The sequence below is a fragment of the Mustela erminea genome, chromosome 9 (assembly GCF_009829155.1).
Source record: "Mustela erminea isolate mMusErm1 chromosome 9, mMusErm1.Pri, whole genome shotgun sequence".
NCBI classification, from domain to species: domain Eukaryota; kingdom Metazoa; phylum Chordata; class Mammalia; order Carnivora; family Mustelidae; genus Mustela; species Mustela erminea.
The window spans coordinates 73,165,419-73,187,875 of record NC_045622.1 but is presented as its reverse complement, the minus strand read 5'-3'; the positions used below and the strand labels follow the sequence as shown (position 1 = coordinate 73,187,875).

At 49.0% G+C, this 22,457-nt stretch overlaps 1 non-coding gene across 1 annotated transcript; it reads left to right on the top strand.

The window, feature by feature from the left end:
* The first annotated feature begins 22,112 nt into the window (after window positions 1–22,112).
* On the top strand, window positions 22,113–22,249 carry LOC116600477. Its single transcript, XR_004289677.1, has one exon. It is a non-coding gene; the product is annotated as a small nucleolar RNA SNORA1 (small nucleolar RNA).
* Window positions 22,250–22,457: the final 208 nt, after the last annotated feature.

Sequence of the window (22,457 nt, the reverse complement as noted above, 5' to 3'; positions counted from 1 at the left end):
GATCTGGGGGAGAATAACAGAGGAGCAAGTTAGTCTGTACAGAGTTTTGACAGCCCACTGTAAGGACTTGAACTTGGACTCTGAAGAAGAGGAGGACTTTAGAAGCTCCTCCTCCTTCCCACCCCCACCCCAGATCTTTGTTTTGCTGCCTTTTTATCATTCAGGTCTGAACCAAAGCTATTTCCTCAGGACCTTTCCCAGGACCACCTTATCTAAGTGGCACCCTACATCTCACCATTCACTCTTTATCACAACTACCATAGTTAATCTTTTTCATAGCACTTGCTGTTCTGGAAACTAGCTGATACGAGTTTTCTTGGTTCCTGCGGGGTCTTTTTTGTGTCTTCATCTGCAAGAGGGGAAGTGGCTGGAGGACAGTGGTTGTATCTGTCTTGTTTAGTGTGGAATGCCCACTGCCCAGAACAGTTCCTCTTAGCACCAGAGCCTTGTACAGTGATGCAGCAAGTAGCCTGTCACCCCGACTACCAGTCCAGGAACAGCCTGATGATCTCCCATGGGCTGGTCACCAGCTCAGAAACCTCACTTCTGTCGGGAAGGCAGGTGCGTGCCTTCTGCCAAAATTCCATCCTGCGCCTCCTCCAGCTGCCACCATCCTCCAAAAATGCCCTCCTAATACCCACTAACATCAAGTGCCAGGGTTTAAACTCAATTTATAACAAGTCAAAAGAAGCCATTTGCAAAGCTGAGCCTTCCTCTCTGTCCCTCAACTACGTCACCAGAAATAAATAGCTCTTCTGCTAGAAATTCATGGCATTGCCCTGCAGGTCTGGTCATCAAGCTGGTATCCAGAGAATTCCACAAAGAAAAGGGGGACAAGAAGTGATAGAGAACCTACAAAGGGCTTGACACAGATCTTACCACGTAGCCTCCCAAACAAGCCTGCAATGCACTGTTTTTATACCTGTTTCACAGATAAAGAAACTGAGGCTCAGAAATTTAGTAACCATCCCCATCCCCATATGATGTGGTTGGTTTATGACAGAGCCAGCATTCAGTCCTAGTTCTGCCAGACCCCAGACTTCATCCCGGTGCTCATCCAGCTTTAATCCAGCACAAAAACCCATTCTTCGGAGGACTGAAAAGAACCAAGCAAAGGAAAATAAGAGAAGTTAAGGAACCCGTCTCAGTGGCACTGGGGTTGCCTAAGAGCCGGCTTGCCCCTCCTGCTAGAGGAGCTATCGTGAGCCCAGCATTGCCCCAGCAGGAGCGCCCTGTCCCTCCGAGAACCCTGTCTTCCCCACCGACCGGGGCACTCGGAGCAGCCCTGGGACCCAGCTCGCCCTGCCTGGGTACTCCACAGGGAGTCTCCTGTGGCCGGCCTGCCAGACTAAACATTCCCTCTCCCGGCTCCCCCTGCTCTGCCGGCCAACGTGTCCTAGGAAAATCTCAACAACAGAAGAGAGGGATCGTTTACACGCGTCTGTGGACACCCTTGGGAGAGAGGTGGGCATGGCCCCAGGCTTCCAAACACACACACACGGGGAGGAGTGAGCCTGTGGACACTGCCCGGGGGAGGCAGAGCAGCCCGCAGATCGACAGCGACAACACACCAGACACACACACACACACACACACACACACACATCCACAGACGCAGAAACGGTTATCTTTGAATACTGATCAAGAGAGGCGGGCCCACACTAAAAACACACACGCACAGAAATACCCGGACGCCACATGCCCTGGGCTTCTGGACCCCGACAGGGACACACGGAACTACATGTGGACACATCCACTGTGTGCAGGGCTCTATTTTGGAAAATAGGGAAAAACACCGTGCCAATGTTTCCACTGTGTGCTGTTTATAAAAATTTTGCAGTTAGGAGAGATGGCCCTGAGCTGTGTAGCTGTGTGGGCTGTCAGAGAAAGTGGGGACCATGAACACACACAGCTCAGAGCACAGGTGGGGTCGGGCCAGGGGCTGTATCGACAGCGGGGGAGGGGTGGACAGTGGCTGATACAGAGGCAGTTGCAGCCTACAGCTGATAGGCTTATGGCTTCAATTTCCTGAAAGGAAAAAACAAAAACACACCAAAAAACCACAAGCCTACCCCAATGGTTGCTTCGGGAAGATTCACTGACATCACTTTTGAAGCACTGTGCCCAGCACATTACAGCCTTTTAATACACGAAGGCTGTCAGTGTGATTAAGTGCCCAATACCACTAACGACACGAAGCATTCCATTGTCACCTTTGACGCTGTCCCTTTCCGAGCTGTTTCCTTATAACACTGTATGTTTCAGAAATATTTGATAATATGTGTATGAAATGCATTTATAATAGCAATAAGTATGAAAACAACTAATATTAATTGAATATTCACTCCGTGCCAGATACCGGCCTGAGCACTTTACATGCATTATCTTGTTTGACTTTCACAACAACCATATGAGGGGGTGCCATTTTACAGCTGAGGAAAATTTCCCAAGTGGAGTTTAAATGTGAATGTAAATCCATTTAAGTGCTGAAAAACTCTGTGTGTGTGCATGTGCATGTGCATGTGTGTGTGTGCGCGCACACGTGTGTGCATGTGTGCACATGTGCATGTGTGCATGTGTGTGTGTGCATATAGTAGGTATTTATTGTCAAGAAAGTCAGCCAGTCAAGTGGGCACTAACCCTCCCAGCCTGTCAGGCAATGAATTCTGAGTTTTCCTCAGCTTGGGGCATGCAGACACCTGGTGACTCTATTAGGGTTTTCTTTTGGACGTTATTGTGAACATGAAGAGATGGTCCAGGAGGTTGTCCAGAAGTCACAAAGGAGAGGACCGTGTTGGATGTTAAAAATGAGAATTTTATGGTGGCCGGTTGGGTCTTTAAGTAAAAGTTCCAAAAAACAGAGGGCACATAGGCATTGAGGGAAGTTCTGATCATAATCCATTGTATAAAAGGAGCTAAGGGAAATGCCAGACAGAGGCTCTAAGGAGAAGAGGAAAGCTACAGGCCCCTCCACTCAGCATGACATCTGCCACCTGGCCCATGGAGCTGGGTGCCTGGGGCCCCCAGCATTCAGACGTGTACCCACCATGCTGATGGGATGTATGCTTAAAAGATAATGGAGTACCAATCAGAGTGAATCCTAATGGAAACTCTGCCTTTGGGGCGATAATGTAGCTCCAAAGACTCTGATGCAGAAAGTTGATAGCAGGAAAGGCTGCCTATATGTGGGGAGGATATTCCCCTCATTTTTGCTATGAAAATAAAACTGCTCTAAAAATAAGCATTACAATTAAGAAGGGAGAGAGAAAGAGAGAGAAATGTGTGGAACTCAGAGAAAGACATAAGGCACTCCAGGTCCAAGGGTTTCCACCGGTGTTCTAAGTAGCCTAAGGGTTTCCGGGCCCCCAGGGCTGGGGATGGAGTGGAGAGGCACAGACCCAGCAGCCTGAAAGTGTCACCCCTCCCCCCACTTCAGCCCCCTTGGGGCCCCCTCCAGTCAGAGCTGCCAGGGATTTTTGCTGGTTTTACCAACTGGGGTTCTGCATAAACTCCAATTGAAGAAGGACCCCGTTTTAAAGACGTCTGCTTCAGAGGCTCAAATGTGGGTGAGACCATCCCCCTCCCACTGGTGTGGACAACCTGCATCTGCAGAGTCCTCTTACAAAAGGGCCCCAAAGGCAGGCGGCTCACCTTTAGGCCCTAGGGCCAGGTGGGGCAGGTAGAAAACGCTTATTAATTATTTATCGCGTGAGTGAATGGCTAATTTGAGTTTTACAGCAAATCTAATAGGTGGGCAAGGCAATTGGGGGCAATTTTTAGCCATCTTGTGTCACATTTATTGAGTTGCTTACCATGGACCAGGCACCATGTTAATAACTCCTCATGAATTAATTAATTTAATCCTCATTCCTCACCTTTGAGGTAAGTAATATATAATCATTGGTAAAACAAGGGCACAGCAGAGTTCACTAACATTCCAAAGGTCACACAGCCCGTTAACAGCAGCGATTCCAATGCTGGCTGCTTGGCTCTTAACAACCATAAAAATTGCTTCAACCCAGCAAAAGCCAGCTGGAGAGTTGTAGCGACCCCTCAAGTCCAAGGGAAGGTTATTGGTAGGGCCCTGGCTTGGATCTCAGATGCCCTCCCACTGCATCCTGACTTCGTGACTACAGCCTGGACAGGGCAGGGGATAGCCAGCTCCCCATCAGAGAGTAAACAACAGGACAGGCTAAGCCTGGGAGGCCAAGGGCAGCACTTTCCAGGAGATCCACCCATACCCAAGGCCTGTCTGATGCAGAAACAGGCTGGGAAAAGAAACAGGAAGACATATTCAGAACAATAATAAAAAAGAAAAATTAAAAACACATCTCTTTTCCTAAGGCCTCTGATTCCATTCACAGCCTCAGCTCAGTCACTGGGTGGACCTCAGTCCCTTGGGGAACTTTTCCAGCTATGTCTTTCTGATCTGGGAAGGGGCAGACCTGAGCCCGAAGTGGTACTTCATGTCCAGGCACATAGGCAGGGAGACTCGGGCTCTCACCCCTGCATCCATCCATCCGTCTGTCTGTCCATCCAACCATCCAACCAGTAGAACTACAGGGATAAATGCCAACATCTGTTCTTAAACTGGTTGATCTCTGGGCTTCCTCTCTAAAACTGAAGGCTACCATTGGAGAACGGGATGTAGGCAGGCGATGACAAAGGTCTCCCAGCGACAAGGCATTTTACCTGGGGGGGAGGGCTGTGTTATATTCATGTTATAAAGCGGTCAGAGACTTCTGGGACTCTGAGAGTCTGTTTCAGAGAAAGCTCAGAGCCGCAGTTAGAGCCCACACCCACGCAGCACGTCCAAGCTCATGGCATTCATCGCCTTGGAAACAATTTCCTGATTTCCTCTCTCTTCCTCTGCCTCCTTTCCTCTGACTTTCTTGACTGCCTGGAGGTTACTACCTTGCATTAACTTATGTATTTTAAGCTTCCTCACCTCCTTTTTGGAATCAAGTTGAATCATGAAGAGAAAAGATGACTGAATTAAACTCATGCAGATGGAATAAAGAAGGGATTTATTTCGGGAGCTGAGAGGAGCTCCCTGGCAAAACCCCCAGATGGAGAGTTCAACATTCCCCGTCACCCTCACCCATGTCCCTGAGGACGTCACTGCTGTCACACAAAGGACGGCCTCTTGCTGGCCAGGAGACGGCAGCGCGTCAAGGAGCAAGTGTCAGACCTGATTTGGGGGCGTCCGAGGAGGAGGCCCCTGCCTCAGTGTTCCCGCTGTGAAATGAGGATTAGACTAGTTCCTGGCCTGCAGGACTGCTGGGAAGACGAGTGGTAAGAGGTCTGTAAGGTTAGCTGCTAATGCTGCTGGGCTTGAGCTGACCATGACTGAGGCCAAGTTTAAATCTCTGTACCACAGCCCCTGAGGACAGCCTCAACGGGGCCCTCTCCCTTCCACTCGGGCTTTGAAAGCAGAGCAGGAGTAGAATCATTGAGAGCACAGAGGCTCACATGGCTGAGAACCAATTTTTCAATTAATCGTACATATTGAATGGTAACAGCCTCCCTAGTTAAGGCTGGAGGAGGCCTGCAGGGGTCGGTCTGCTAAGCTCTCAGGGCTGTAAGGAAGTGCTGACACAGTCCAGGCTTTCAGAGAGCTCAGTGTCTACCCAGGGAGCCCAGCCTGCAAACCACCAGCACCAGCACCAACAGGATCGAGCCGTTCCAGGCCCCATCTTGCATTTAGGCCTGTGCCCGAGCTGTCCCCTCCATCTGGAGCACCGTTCCATCCCTCAACCCTCCTTCAGATCTCTCTCCCTTTCCTCTGCAAGTCTTCCTTGTGTTTCTACACACTTGTTCCTGATGTCTTTTGCAAGGCCCTTCTCTCCCTCCTCTCCTCTTCCTTTTGTCAACTTCAATCTTTGTCCCAATTTTGTATTTGCAATCAGTTGCTGTCCTTTTGGTAGTAATGCAAATGACCAAAATATGCCTGCAGTGTATTAATTCGTTAATCAACCTCATGTGTTATCTGCTTTTACCAAGGCCTGTGCTGGTGTGTGCGGCAGAATAATGGCCCTCTAGAGATCTCCATGACCTACTTCCCTGAGCAACCCCCCCAAGATGTTACTTTACATGACAAAAGAAATTGTGCAGGTGTGATTAAGTTAAGGATCTTAAAATAGGGAGATAATCTTAGATTATCCAGGTGGACCCACTGTAATCACAAGGGTCCTTAAAGATGGAAGAGAGATATGGGCGAGCGAGAGAGGGTAAGGAGCCGTGAAGACACAGGTCCCAGTGATGGGACAGATTGCAGGCCAGGGGCTCCAGAGAAGGGATGTGGGAAGCCTAAGGACACCGTAAAAGGAAAGGAAAGGGTCTGCCTTATTGCCTCCAAAAGCCTTGTTGACATCTTGATTTTAGACTCTGACATCCAGAAGATAATATATTTGTGTTGCTTTAAGCCACAAAGTTAGCAGTAATTTGTTACAGTAGCAGTAGGAAACCAACAGAGCTGGCCACAGAAGAGAGTGATGAAACTGTTTCTCACAGGAGAGTTTTTATATCCTAGTGTCCATACAACCAGACTGTGTGTGTGTGTGTGTGTGTGCGTGTGCACGTGCACACACATGTGTGATGGGACCTGTCCACATGGCATACGGACATCTTTTCTCTCCCAGATCATGGCTGACACAGGACTGGTTTCCTCAAAATAAACGGACACTCTCCCCTCAATCGAACCTTTGTGCGGAGAGGGGCTCACGAGCCAAAGTGGATTTGGCCTTCACTCCCCTTCCTCTGAGAAACGTCAAGGGCATCACTGTGTTCACACACTAATAAGCACGGCCGGGCAGTAGGCTTTGCTTTTCTTGTGCTTTCTTTTCGCAGTGACATCTGCCGGTCTTCAGCTGGCATCCCGGGTACCGTGCGGGAGAGGGCATGAAGGGGAATGGGGTGGGGTCCCCAAGGAGAGGCAGGGGGCTCAACGGCATTTTACCATTTGAAAATGTACCTCTGTTTTTACAGTTAGAATATGCATCTCACCAGAAGGACCGCAGATCTTTTATTTGATCAACGGAGCTCTGAAAAGTCTGAATGGAGCCCATTTTCTCTGTTGGGATGCTGAACATAGTAGAACAGGGTGACGCAGAAAGGCACCAGAAGCTAGATTTGAATACTGGCTCCTACTGGCCATGGTCCCTGTGTTTGTCACTGCTCTTTTCCTCATCTGTGAAATGGAAGAACAGGGCAGTTCTGGGTATCTGGGTACACGAGGAGATACTGCATTTCGAGAGAAATAGCTCCCACTCCATCGCAGTTCTTGCATTTAGCCCCCGATCTAGTGTCAAAACGAAGGATGGTAAAGAAGTAACACTAGGGTTTGGCGGGCAGTTCTCTGGGTGGAAGAATCTCTGCTGAAAGGCTTCTAAAAGGCATGGAATATTTTTTCCTTGGTTCCCTCTGACATGAAGCATCTCTTCCATGCTGTGATGAGAAGCCTGTAACCTGAGCTTCCCCTTTCACATCCCACTCAGTGGACCTGTTTGCATTCTTATCCCCCACCAGGGTTCCCAGGCTGGCCATACCCATTCACCAGAGGCTCCGAGGCTTGTAAGGAAAGGAGCTGAGCCGTGAGTGGAAAAGTCAGCCTTTGAGGCCACGTACTCTTGTCTTTGGAATAAGAAGCACAGTCCACTGACGGGGCAGAAAGCCTTCAGGATGGGGTCAAGTGCATCTGTTGCAGAACCCACACCCTTGGGCTGCAACCTCCAATGACAGCTGGCCCAGCTTGGCCTCTTCTCTCACCAGTTAGGGTTGCCTTGTAGAACTGGTCCTCAGGCCTTGCTCAGAGGCAGCAGGAAAGCTAAGAAGGAATCATCCTGTTTCTGTTCTGGGCTAAGAGGGCTCTCAGCTCCAAAAGCAGACAAGGAGATCTGGGAAAGAAGTCAGGATTTGGGGTCATGTCCATGCCCCAGGGGCCCATCTGAGTAAAAGCTGAAGGGCTGTGAAGCTGGGGTCACTTTCCCACTGTGCCCTCACCAAACCCCAAGGGACACAAAACAAGAGAGGGCCTCTCACCAGTGGGGAGGGGAATAGAGCCCAGCTGCGTACAGCCCTCTGCTCCCTTCCCTGGTCTGGGACCTGGGCTGTGGGTATGAAGGGCATACACCGGCTACAACAGTGCCCATCCAGCTGCAGGGTATATGCTCTGAATCCCTTGGAGTCTTGCTAAAATGCAGTTTCTTGTTCAGTGGATCTGGAGTGGCACCCAAGATTCTGGGCTTCTAGCAAGACCTCAGGTCAGGCCCTGCTGCTGGCCCACTTTGTGACTGCACTGAGGCCAAGAAAGCATCAGGGTAATAATACAGAAACAAGAGCGAGGTCTTGTAGGAGGCCTTTCTCTGGACTTCCATGGGGTTCTGCGAGCCACAGCTCCCAGCAGAGGTAATTTCACTTCTTCTGGCCTTTATGGCTCCCTGGTGTGTTATTCTAGAGTAAGAGCAGGGCCAGGGCAGGGCTCAGAGATTTGGATTCAGATTTGACTCGCATCAGGTACCTGCTTGGAGCAGATCCAGGAGCAGAGACACAGGGCTGGGAAGGCGGTGGTGGGACGGCAGGTAAGAGAGGGAAAGTTGGAAGAGACAGAGGTGCTATTGTGGTTGGGGGGGCAGGTAGCTGTCAGAGGGGAGCACCAGACACAGAGCCCGGCACCCTGACACTCAGTAGCTGAGTCCCTGGGGCAGGCGGACTCTCTGAGCCTCAGTTTCCTCATCTATAAGCGAGTATTAAAGATTGAGACTTCAAGATTAGGATGAGGATTAAATAAAGCAACAAATGAGAAAGCAGCCAGCGAATAGCCTGGTCCGTGACAGTATCCAATATCCAATGCATTTTGAAATAAAAAAAAAAAAAAAAAAAAGCAAATAAGCCTGTGTAGGTTCTTGACAGCCAAACAAAGGAGCCTGGCTTGTGCTGCCAAGAAGCCGGTCGCAAATTATTCCCAATTCTTCAATAAGGCGAGCCAGCCCCCCTCCTTCCTCTCTGTTGAACGGGCTCTGAGCAATTATGAGTACTTAAATGGAACTCAAACAGATAAAATTATAGAATTCAGTCCTGAATGCAGACCTCTCGCTAATTCTCATTAATCTTTTGCTTTGGTCTCAACTGGTGTGATTGCACAGACCCCGATTTCCAGGAATAACCGGCCTGCTGTCTCCCCTGACAGCTTCCAACACAAGCAGCAGGTTGCCGGGGACGGCACGGGAGCAGGGCATCCTGGGGACACGGCACTGCCTGGGCCCGGTGGGGCCTCTAATCTGAACTCTCACCAAGCTGACGGGAGACATGACCCATTTTGCAGAGTCCCCAGCAGAAGCCCTCAGAAAAAGGCAGCTCCAGAATCAATCCTTCCCAGTCAAACAAATAGAGCAAAGGAGGCAGCGTTGCCAGGAAGGTTCTGTCTGCGAGGCCCGGTGCAGCCCCCCCTCCTCCTGGCTCTCCCAGCCTCTCCCCTTCGGTTGCTCAGGGCTCCCGGGCTAGGCACAACCTCAGCCACTTTGCATTATCTTTTCTTTTTAAAAAAATAATATTGAGAAATGACTTTGGGCCCGGAAATGTAAACATTTCCACTAAGTCATTTCTTTCCCCCCTGTGGTGTATTTTTTTTAAGTAGAGAGAAATGAAGCGGGCATTTCAAAAACAGAACAAGAGGGAATGAGGGAAAACACACTTAAAGTCAGGATAGAGGTGTGCTCCTTTCCCCTTCTTAAGGGTATTCTCTAAGAGAGAATCTTAGATGGAGAATCTTATTCTCTAAGAGAGAATCTTAGATCGGGCTGGGCTGGAGAGCCAGGAGATTCTCTGGAAGGCCGAAAGGTCTAGATGAGAACCTGGAGGCCAGGTGGGGGCCTATCACCATCCCCCCTGAGTGTGTTTCTCTCAAATATTCCTTGCCTTTCCTCTTCCCCTTGACCTCTCAAACAGCCAGCCACAGTCCTGTGTAGCAGTCAGGAACGCACTCACCGGGAGACCGTGGGAGAAGGTAATTAACTTCTCTGAGCCTTGGTGTCCTCACTGGTAAGTGGGGCTGATAGTACCACACACATCTCATGGGGTTGCTGTGAGTTTCAACACAATTAATACCTGGGAGGTATTGCTGGGCACAAAGCAAGCTCAGTAACTTCCTATGTCCCAAACCACCCATGAAAAGCATGCCCCCAACCTCTTGCCCCCACCCGGCACACCCCAGTGCTTCCTTGGCTCCCCACCTCGGTAAACGACAACCCCATCCTTCCAGTTGCTCAGGCCCCAAGCCTTGGAGTCATGTTTTTATTCTCCTTTTTCTCTCAGACTCCACCAGCAGTGTATCAGCAAATTTTATCAATGCCACGTTTAATGTGTATTCAGAATCTGGCTGGTTCTGCCCACCACCAACACCCTGCTCGGAGCTAGTGTCACCTTTTGTCCCCACGATTCCAGTAACCTACTGCTACTCGCCCCATCTGAACTCCTATCTCTCTTCCACACTGCCTGCGGAATAATCTCTTTAATATATTTCCGTCAGATTTTGTTTCTCTGTTTAAAACCCTTTCTTTACTCAGAATAAAAGCCAAGTTTTCGCTAGAGCCTAAGAGGTCCTAAGGGACCAACCCCACCTCCTCCCTGATGCTATCACCTCCTTCTTTTCCCCTTGCTCACTGCCTGCAGCCATACTCTCTTCCTTGCTCTTCCTTGAACCTGCTAAAAATGCTGCTACCTCGGGGCATTTGCACTTTCTATTCCCTCTGCCTAGAACACCATTCCCTGAGAAAACTTATGGCTCCCTCCTCCACTTCTTTTCAGGCTCTGCTCAAATGTCACCTTATCAGAGAGGTCTGTTTTTCTTTCTTTCTTTTTTTTTTTAAGACTTTTTTCATTTACTTGACAGAGAGAGATCACAAGTAGGCAGAGAGGCAGGCAGAGAGACGGGGAAGCAGGCTCCCCGCTGAGCAGAGAGCCCGATGTGGGGGCTCAATCCCAGGACCCTGGGATCATGACCTGAGCTGAAGGCAGAGACTTTAGCCCACTGAGCCACCCAGGTGCCCCCAGAGAGGTCTTTCTTAAACCTCCTGCATAAAAACCTTTCGTTAAGCACTGTAACCATTTCTCTGCTTCGTTTTCTTTTTTTAGTTCTTATTACTGATTAATATTGTAAATATGGGGGGATAGTTTCCTCTTTTCCATTCTCCTTCCTCTATTTTAAGCCCTAATGTAGCAGCAGCTTAATTCCTGTCCCTGATCGTTTTATTCGAAGTCTCCAGAAACATGCTCTGCACAAAATACGTGCTTTGCAACTATTTCTTGAATAACTATCTCCCTCTTCCCGGTCCTCCTCTAAGGCAGCTCCATGCTGTGCCTAGGGTGGCCTGCCTACAACTCAGCTCATATGATGTTCCTTCACTGCTCAGGAGCCACCAGGGGCCCCTTGCTGCCCACAGGGCAAAGCTACTGTTACATACAGAAGGCCTCTTGCGGTTCGGTCCCACCCAGGCTCAGGTCCCACTGCTGCCATCAGCAAGCCCCGGGCTCCCAGAGCAGTGGAGCGCCGTTGTCCCCTGAGCCGTTGTCCCCTGAGTGGCAGTCCTTTGCTCATGCTGTTCCTTCAGCCTGATCCCCACGTCGGACTATCACTGGAGCAGGTTGGATGTGCCCCCCCAAATACGTCCATCCAGAATCTGTGATGGTGATCTTTGTTTGATAAAAGGGTTGTGGCAGATGTAATTAAGTTAAGGATCTCAAGATCAAGGTCAGCATAGGTTAGGGTGAGGTCTGAGTCCAGCCACGAGTGATCCTCATGAGAGAAAAGACACAGAGGACAAGACGATGTGAAGACAGGCAGAGATTGGAGCGATGGGACCCTAGGCCAAGAAACACGGGAGCCTCCAGAAGCTGGAGGAGGCACGGAACAGACACTTCCCCCAGAAGCTTCAGAGGGGCAGGACCCTGCCAGCAGCTTGACTTTGCACTTCTGGCTCCCACCCCTGTGAGAGAATAAACTTCTGTTGCTTTAAGGTACCAAGTTTGTGGTCATCTGTTGTGACGGCCCCAGGAAATTAACACACTCCCTTTCAGAACTGTTGTAGAGATGCCTCCCAGTCCTGCTGGGTCCGAGGTGACCCTTTTGTACTGAGATGACCCTGCTTCCCCGGCCAAGGATGCCTGGACCAAGGATGGACCGGTGGCCTAGTTTGGCTGGTCAGCGTTGCAGGCCTTGGAAACTGTCGGTGAGACTGCAGGGCACTGGTAGGGAAAAGTCACACAGGCTCAGAGCTGGGCCACATGGCATCGTGTGGGTAAAGGAAGCTGAGAGGAGACTGGACACTGACCACAAAGGAGACCAGGGGTCCTGGCGACTCCCCGACTCCCACAGAGAAGGTCCTGTTCTTTGCTTCTAAAGTTTCCCTTGTATTTCTCCCATATCCATCCTCCCTCTGCTCTACTTCTCCTTGACCTGGCTTTTCCCTGAGAAGGCCGCGTTTCCTTGCAGCCCGATCAACCCTGATCTAGCAGCTGAGCTCTGGTGTCAACTCTGTAAGGGTTTCCATGACTCTACCATGTGGAGAAAGAGACTCCCGGCGCCTTCAGCTCTGTGCCCCCCTCAAGACTCACTGTCATCATTTGTGAGGTTTGCCTGCCATCCTCCCTGGGGACTGGGCTCCTCTAGTCATGGAATGATTTTATTGGATGGGTCCCGAGTTCCCAGTCAGTTACCCAGAGGGGTACAGTGGTTGGTGCTACAACAGATGAATAGATGAACAGAGGAATGAATGCTTGGCCCTTGAACCTAGAGTCAGGAAGGGGAGCACACGGGGGCACGTGATGGGGCGCACATGGGATGGGGGTGGGAGCAAGTAGATGGGTGGTCGGGGGAGTTGGAGGTCAGTGCTGGGGGACGCAAGGGGAAGGAGGAAGTGGGGAGGCGGTGGCATGGGTGACAATGACCGTGGGAGTAGGCAGAAGGTGGTGTGGAGCAGGGAGCACTTCCGACTGGGGGCTGGAAGGAGGAGGGAGAGGCAGCACCTGGGGCAGGTCAGGGAGAGGGCTTGACTTGAACAGAAATTCCAAGATGGGAGCTGTGACGGCTCGGAGGGGAGGCATCAGGGGCGGCCCATGCTGGGGCCTCCGACAACTCATCCACTTAGCTGATGTCCAGCCAGGCTCTGTGCCCAGTGCCAGCTCCACAGCGATGACAGATAGCAGAACTCAAACGCCAGACTGGAGCTCTTAAGAGAACAAGACTGTATCTGCTGTTACAAGGACCAAGACATAGTCAGCACGTAAGCAAATCATGTGCGGAGCACTTTACAGTTTATAAAGTGCCTTCTCGTGTACTGACGATTACAGAATCACATGGCAGAGGGGAAAAGTGGGGGGGACAGTCACTGCAGAGAGCCCGAGTGAAGGTCTTGCATCCACCATTTGGTGGCTTTACAACCCTGAGCTCAGGACAACCAACCTGAGCTTCAATATCCTCGTCTGTAGAATGCGACTGATGGCGAGTGTTTATCGAACACCTAATGTATGCTGGCTCCTGTTATTAAGTCCTTTTATATGTATCTGCTATCTGGATCATCAAAACAGCCCTATAAAATAGGCACTCTCTTCCTCCCCGTCTTGCGGGTAAGGACACCGAGACCCCAAGAGGCTAAGTAACTTACCCGGGTCACACAACTGCTCAGCTGAGAAGAGATTTGAACCCATGTGTGCTCCCAGAACCCATGTTCTCAGCTGCAGGGCTACACTGTAGAGACCACAGCCCTACCTCCAAGGCTGTGGAGGAATCAGTCAGATTAATCCACACACAACCAGCAAGAGGCTAGAGGTAAATACTGGCTGTGGTTCTCCTTCTGTCCCATCTGGTGGTGGTATCACACTCCTCAGGTGTTCCAGCAGAAACCACTGATGGCATCACTGATGGCCCAGCCCAGCGGTCACTCACAGCAGGGACAGTGCCGCTCTGTGGGGGACACTCTCTCTCTGAGGGGGATGCCGGACCAGTAGACAGGGCAGGCCGGAAGTGCCGGGTTGCTCACACGCCAGGAGACATCACCCCGGGACATCACTTCCCAAGTCAACGACTGGCATGGTGGTCCCTCTCTCAGGGTCTGTTTGGAAGCTAAGACAGGGAAGTGGATCAGTTTGAAGAGAGAGGAAAAGGAAAGGTATTATGACCTGTTGAGGCTTGAGATTTTTCTGGATGCTGTCAGGGGAAGAGCTACAGAGAAGAGAGGCACAGGGAAGCCCTCCGACGGAAGGGGAAACTCCCGGGCATGGGACACAGGAACCAGCTCTCCCGCACACGGATCCTTGAGCAGATCAGCCCCTCAGCCCACGTGTCATCTGACCCTTCAGAAAGACTGGCCATCAAGGGTTCTGGCAAGGAGCCCCCAGGCCTCTGGAGTAGACTGCAGGGACATTCCTCGCAACTCTGGGACATGACCATGGAATGGGCCCAGCATGCGCACAAATAAATTCCCATTGTCGAAGTAAACTGAGGCTCGGTTTCATAAGGCTGTTTTCTTTTCTTCCCACCCGCCCACACTCCTCTGCTCAAAGGCCATGCTTGTTTGCTTACTTTCTTAATCCCAAACCCTCTGCACCTTCAAAGGGCCCCTTTGTGTCCAGCATGAAGGGGAGTATTTCTGCCTTCTGGACACGGTTTTCCAAATGAACTTCCAAATGCAGAAGAGCCCAGATTATTAACAGTAAGATAGCATTGGGATTCAGGCTGGTGGATTAAATGAACAGGAGGCAAGAAGAAAAACAAGAGACAGGACGCATTTTCATCAGGTTCTTCCAGACAAACAGTTTGCGGTTTCATTGGAAAGGATGCTCAGAAGGAAAGAGAACAAAGAACATGGTGGGGAAAAAAGCAAATTCCTGGCTCAGCAATGTGGCTTCTTCCCTTGACAAGATGGGCATGAGGGAACAGGGGCAGGACATACTGAAAAGGGCTGAGAGCCGGCCAGCATGATGGGGAAGGGGACTCCGTCACTTTCCAGCGAGGGCGGCTTGAGTCACAGCACCTGGGCTGGATCCAAAAGGTTCCTGGCCCATTTTCTTCATCCCTGAAGCAACAGAATCACTAGGAACAGAGGGCATCTGGCTGGAACTTCCCGGCAAGGTCCACATGGGGAGAAGTTTTCAGAGAACACAGTTGGAGTGAAAAATCAGCACAAGAAATTTTTAAAAAGGAAAAAAAAAAAAAAAAAAAAACAAACCTGGCCATGAAAGAATATATTATTCAGAACGGACCCAAGAAAACTCGGGGTCAAGGGGGTATTTGCACTGAGATGCACCCTGTTCCTCAATGGTTCAGGTTTTTCTAATAAGAAGTAGGAAGACCAAATGAGAAAGTGCTCGCCCAAGGAGCCAAACCGCCTGGGAAGGAATGCCCCAGCTATGCCATGGACGGGCTGGGTGATCTTGGATAAATGCTTGACCTTTCTGTGTCCTTTGGGTTCCCCATCTCCAAATCAGAGCTGATGCCAATAAATGTACTTACTTCAGAGAGTTAGTTGTCTATGAGGATGAAATGAGTAAATATGTCCTAAGCATGTCAAGAAGGATCTGGCATATAATAAGTAACCAACACTTGTTAGCTGTAACTGCCACACAGTTTCAATAGACACTAGCTCCTTGGTACTACAATATTCTCACAGTGCAACAGAATAAAAGTTAAAACATCAAAGCAGCATGAAAGCAGGTCAGACCCAAGAAGGATTCCCGGAAGCTAGGAGACCACTGTGGCGCCTGGAACAAAGCTGCAGATGGCCTTACCTGTGTGCAACTCCCAGGGAGCCCAGACGGCTGATTGCTGTGCAGGCCACGGGTGCAGTGAGAGCTCTGAGGTCCCCCTGGCATTTCCAAGTTCACGGTGTGGCAGAAAGGCCCAGTTAGACCACAGATCAGAAGTGTGGCTGAGACTGGGGCTCTGTCCCCACAGAGGAAATGGCACAGCCCCTCCTCACACTGAGACACAGCTCTGCCATCTGGCTGTGCCTGTCGCTGCTGTGGTTAGTGACCGGGGTCTGGCCCTCCCCCCACCAGGCAGTGGAGGGGCAAGGAACAGGCATGGTTCCCAACTGGAGGCCAGCAGCTCTGTGGTCCCTCTGCGCGGCAGGTCACAAGTCTCAGACCCTCCTGCCCTTGATAGCAGAACCCCATCTCCACCCTTTGCTCAAGATAAAGGTCCCAGGCTTTTCCCTGCAGAGGTATCATCAGGAATGATGAATGGCCATTCCAGACCGACCCATGCACTCCAGCCAAATTCACAGTTCTATGCAAACACTCCTCATGCACCCCCGGAACCCCAATTTTTTTTCAGTTAGCCTGCTGCAGCTTGAGAATGAAAATGGAATTAAAACAAAGACAAAGGGCCACTATCAGTAATTATTTCTGAAGTAACAAGCAACTAATTGGGACTTACTGTTATTAAAAACCTATACTGCAGGCAGTAATTAAACTGCAGCTAACGAGGATTTCAGCACCAGGCTCTGTGGCCACCACTCCATTCCCCTCATTTCCGGGCGGAGGGGTCTGTTGTTAGAGGAAATGAATGGCCTCTTCATAGTCCTCCAAGAGATCTTAGTCATTTCAGAGATTTCTGCCGGGGAAGTCAGTATGGTCAGGCAGTGGGGCGAGACAAGGCACAAGTGTGAGAAGCCTAGGGGTGCATGGAAGTTTCTAGAAGGGCTGCCATTCCCTCTCAAGATGATGACATCATGCCTTTGGGAAATGGCTGCAGGGTACTGTCAAGTCAGTGGGAAAAGAGCTGAATTGGCTCTTGCATAAAAAGGTTTATTAAACACCTCTAATCTATCAGGAGCTCCAAGAGATGCATATACACATCAATTCATTTTACTCCTTCTAACAGCCTTAGGAAGGAGGTGCCATCGGGAACTGCTTTATAGAGGAGTGCACTTGGCTCAGAGAGGTGATGTCATCTGTGGGAACTCACCTGGCCACTACACAGAGGGAAGCCAGGGTTGGAACCCAGAAGGAAGGGGAACATTCTTGCCAGCAACATGGTGACGTGAGCAGGTGTAGAATCAGGGACAGCTGGGCGTGGCCACTTTCTAGCTGCCTGGTGGGCTTGTCAAGTTACCCAAACATTCCATGCCTTGCTTTCTGCATCTGCAAAGTGGAGATAATCAAGCCTCTCTGGTGGGTTTGCAGTATAGACTACACAACATGCTGCATAGAAGGCGTTCAGCACAATGTTTAGTGGGTGACGAGTGTCCAGTGAATGCTAGCTGTTATTATGGGTGCTGGTCTGATGCTATTAGAAGCGGCACGTTGTGTTGGCTTTTTACAATAGTGGAAGCCATGGAGATCGTCGTAGAGTGTCTGTCTGCCTCTGTCTCTTGGGAAGGGGGCAAATAAACCCAGAGGGCTGGCTCTGCTCTGAGGCCACTGCCCTGGCGTTCAGGGCAGTGGGAAGCTGGCCAAGCTCCCAGACAGCCTGTCTCGGGCCGAGAGCACAGAGCCGTTGCCTCACCAGCTTGTAATGAGCTGCGTCTCCATCCTGATTAGGGGAACAATCTTCACTCAGAAAGACTCAGGGGAAGGAAGTGACAGCGTCGTGGGGACAGGGCATAACCTCGCCTCCCAAGGAGGGGCTGGCTTCTGGGGAGCTGGTGACTTGAAGGTCACAGCCCAAGAGGGTGCCCATCTCCAGGGAGGAGGCTGCACAGTCCCCACCGGGGCAAGTCTGGGTCAGAGGAGGAGACAGTGGGGCCTGCCCAAGCCTCTGTCTGCAAGCCAGGGAGGCAGCTGCCTGCAGGCTCTGGTTTGCCAGGAAGGCAAGCAAGGAAACCAACATTCTCTGGGCACCTTCTGGGCACCAGGCCCTATGCCAGCCTTATGATGTCACCACTGCCATCCACATCGTCCTATTAAATAGAATGTGAGGACACCGTCTTTTCCAAAACTGTGGATTGCAACCCATTACTAGGTTATAGAAACAGTTTAGTGGGTGACAAATAACATTTTAAAAATAACACGATTCAAAAAAAAAAAAAGGAAAAATAAAAACCAGAAAGTTTCAGAGTGTATAGCACAGGGTACGGATTAGTATTGTCTCGTGGAAGCTGCATTTCTTTACTGGGAGTGTATTTGGGAACTGTGCTGTAAGGGGGATAGAAATCATGCCCATTTCATGGAATTGTTGTAGGGATGGAATGAGTTAATACTGTAAGTGGTTAGGGCATTGGAACAGTGACTGCCAGAACCACCCATGTGCCCTTGGAGGTGGTCCAGTTTCCATGTACGCACCCACAACATCCTGAGTCTCTGTCTCGAGGGTGCTCTCAGGTAAACTGTGGTCGAGTCACTAGCCCAGGAGCCAATCTCAGCCTCTAAGGACCCGGAGCTGGTGGATAAACACCTCCCCCTGTGCAATGATTCTGAGCATCCCCCTCCCCCAGTGGCCCACAGCAGCACTACCTTCCTCATCTCCCTGGTCCTCTCTTACTCTGCTTCTGGGGGTCCCCTCCCAAATCAACTTCCTACATCTATATCCTTGTCTGGTGCCTAATCTTATTGTGGATGAACCCAACTTAAGACAAGCAGATCTGGCACAAAGTAAGTCCTCAATAAATATTAGCTGGTGTGAATCATGTTCATCTTGATATAGGATCTGTGTCAATATTTGATATGCATAATTTTGTTTAATCTTCCCCTAAACCCTCTAAAGTAGGAACTGAGATTGTCCCCATTTTCCAGATAAGGAAACCAAGGCTTAGAAAATTTAAGCTCCTCAATCAAGGTTACATAGAAATCTTACATAGAAACCCACAGAAAAGGGAGGGCTCCATTCTGAACTCATGTGTGTTACCAAAACCCTTGTTCTCAACCTCAGCACTCTGTTTAACCTGCACAGCCACTCTGCCCATGAATGCCTGTTGCTTCTCCCATTTGAGAGATGTGCAGATGGAAAGTTCAGGGATGTTAAGCACTCGGTTCCCACTGCCAGGCTGGGACCAGCACCAGGCATTCTGACTCCTGACTCTGTGCTTCCCACGACAGCCGGCTGCCTCCCAGCACCCTGGAAAGGGCAAGCACAGGAGAAATCCCCTGCCTTATAAACAAGACCCCAAGGTGGAAACTGGCCAGCTGTCCATTAAACTTGCCATAAAAGAGAGAGGTAGGATGCATGTGAAAAGAAGGAACAGTCTTAGAGCAGCTTTACCAGGACTTCCAGACAGAGCGAAGTCTGTGCTCATGGCCTGTACCTCAACTCTTCAGCCTGTTAAATGGGGTTAATGGCCAGGTACTAAGTGCCCTACAGATGGCTGGCTTCAACTTCCATCTTCTCATTCCTCCAAATACTTCCTCCAAAGTACCAGGAGCTGCATGTGCCTTCAGTCTGAGCTCCATCTGCATACAGATGTGATTATCTGTGATTATCCACTAAACACCTGCTATGTGCTGGGCATCGTGCTAACCTCTTGCTTCCTCAACCACCTCTTCCAATAAACCAAAAAAATCTTAGTATCTTCTTGGGAATGTTATGAGGATCACATGAGCAAATGGTACAAACCACATATCTAACAAAGGACCCATAACTAGCATATATAAGGACTCCCAATACTCTGCATTAAAAAATAAAACAATTCAATTAGAAAGTAAGCAAATGACATGAATAAGCCATTTTACCAAAGAGGATATATAGAAGGAAAATAAGCATGTGAAAAGGTATGCAACATCACTAACTATTAGGGAAATGCAAAGTAAGGCCATGATGAGATGTCACCAGACACCTATTAGAACAGCTAAAATTAAAAAAAAAAAATAGTGATAACAAATGCTGGTGAAGATGTGAAGAAACTGAATCATTTCCACATTGTGGGTGGAAATGTAAAATGGTACAGGTGCTCTGGGAAACAGTTGACTCTTTCTCAAAAAACTAACTGTACACTTGCCATATAACCCAAAAACTGTACTCCTGGGCATTTATCCCTGAGAAATGAAGACTTATGTTCAAATAACTCCTACATATGGATGTTTACAGCAGCTTTATTTATAATAGCCCCAAAGGGAAACAACCCAGATGCTTTCAATGGTTAAACTATGGTACATCCATACTACAGAATATTACTCCATGACAACAAACGAACACACTATTGATACACACAATAACTTGGCTAGATTTTGCTGAGTGAAAAAAATCCCATCTTACAAGGTCACATACTGTGTCATTCCATTCAGATAACACTGTTGAAAAGAGAAAATTCTGTAGGTGGAGAATCTACAATGGTTGCCAGCAGTTAAGGATGGTAGAAGGGAGAAGGCTGGTATGTCTAGAAAGGGGTAGCCTACAGGAGGTTTTTGTTGGGATAGTAAATCTGTGTCTTGTTTGTGGCAGTGGTGACACAAATCCACATGAATGATAAAACCACATGTACCTACATATGCATCATCATAACAGTGTCAATTTCCCCATTTTGGTACTGTGCTATAATTGTAAGATACTACCACTGGAGAAAACTGGGGGAAGTGTATGAGGGATGCCTCTATGTTTTTTTAAAAGAGTTTATTTATTTATTTAAGAGAGAGAGTGAGAAAGAGAGCACAAGCAGGGGGTAGGGGAGAGTGGCAGTGGTAGAAAGAGACTCTCTGCTGAACAGGGAGCCGGATGTGGGACTCTATCCTAGGACTCCAAGATCACGACCTGAGCTGAAGACAGATATCTGACTGACTGAGCCACCCAGGCACCCTTCAAATCTATGTTCTAAATGAGTGTCTAAGTACGTACCTAATCAATATTAGCTCTCATTATTATTATTATGTCATTTTCATTATTACTGTATACAAGGCACTTCATCTAATGCTCACAATAAATTTATGAGGAAGATTATTTTTACCCTCACTTTATGGACCAGAATACTAAGACTTAAGCACATTAGATAACTTGCCTAAGTTCACATACCCAAAAAGACCTAGAAATTGAAGCCCAAATCCATAGACCTCCCATATACATGTGGGTACAAATGCCAGTAAGATAAAAATCTCTGCTCTAGTCAAGCTTATAACACAGTGACTAAAGTAAGAGATGTAACTCAAACCCAAGCAGAATGTCATACATACCGTGTAGGTTCTATAGGAGTATAGGAGACAGAGGAGTAAAATAATTCCAACTGGAGAGATCTAGGAAGGCTGCCTGGAGGAGGTGGCATTTTGGGATTGTTTTGAAAAATGAGTAGGAGCTCAGTAGATGTGGAAGGAGTAGTGGTGCAGGAAAAGGCAAGTCAGGCAGAAAGAACCTGGTCATTGAAGGGGTGGAAGCACTTAGAGAAGTGCAACAAGTCCCAGGTAGCTAAAACAGCTGGCATGTGAGCAGAAGCAGAGGCAGATTAATGTGAGCAGTCAAAGATGACTGGCTTGAAATGATAGGCTAGGGATTAGGCTTGTTCTCCCAGCTTTGGTTCACTGTAACCTCCAAAATCTGCTGTGGATGTTGAAAGAGCAATGTCTACAGTGCATGTACAATGAAAACAATGTACACAACAAGGGGCCAGCCTTCTGTTTATGTTGAAATAGTCACGCAGAGCTGCACAGGGGGTTCTGAGCTCCCAGGAAGTGAAGAGGTCCTTGAGGTCCCTTTTAGGACAGCCAGATAAAGTTTTCCAGGGTCCTTCCAAGGCCCAGCCCCAGCAGATTCTGAAGGTAACCTCTACCTCTCTGTGTCCTAGGGCCACACAATGGTTATCCTGGGCTTTGGAGTTTTATTTCCTAACAGTAGGTTAGGAACCAATCACACTTGTACCTATTTATCTTCCTTCTCTGATAATAAATTCTGTGTTGCTCAGGATCCAAGACTCTCTAGGTCTTCACTGAACCCAGCTTGGAGCTGACCTCATAGAGGCGTCCAGATTCAATCCCATTCAGTAGATCCGGCGTTGACTTATCAGGCACCTGCTAAGCGCAGACCCTGTGCTTGGGAACAAGACACAGTCCCTTAGTAGAGAAGAGACAACCATGGTGGTGTACAACACACTGGGCAGTGGCTGTGCCAATGGTCTAGAGGCAAAGGGATGGGAAACTACCTAGACTATGACCGGTAGAGACAGTCACATGTGTATCACTTCTCTTTAAAAATGTGGAGGTGAAGCCTCATTCTCCATAAGAATGGGGACTGCTGCTTGTGGTGTCTAGAAATTCTCAATGCAGCTAAACTGAGACAGAGATCGTTCTTCTGTCTCAGTAAATGTATTGCAATGGTGACGTGATAAGACCTGTAATTTTTTTTGCTAAGGTCATGAGTGAAAATTGGAAGTAACATGACCTCCATATTAGAAATGTATTAAGGAATAATACATTTTAGATCATTAGCCAAAACAGCAATGTACATTCTGCAATCCGACTTCCGGAGCTCTAAGGTGAATCATTTGAAGAAACTAGAGTCCAAAGATCCTAGGTGGGCGATTGATGAAGTATGTCATCACTATGTCCAT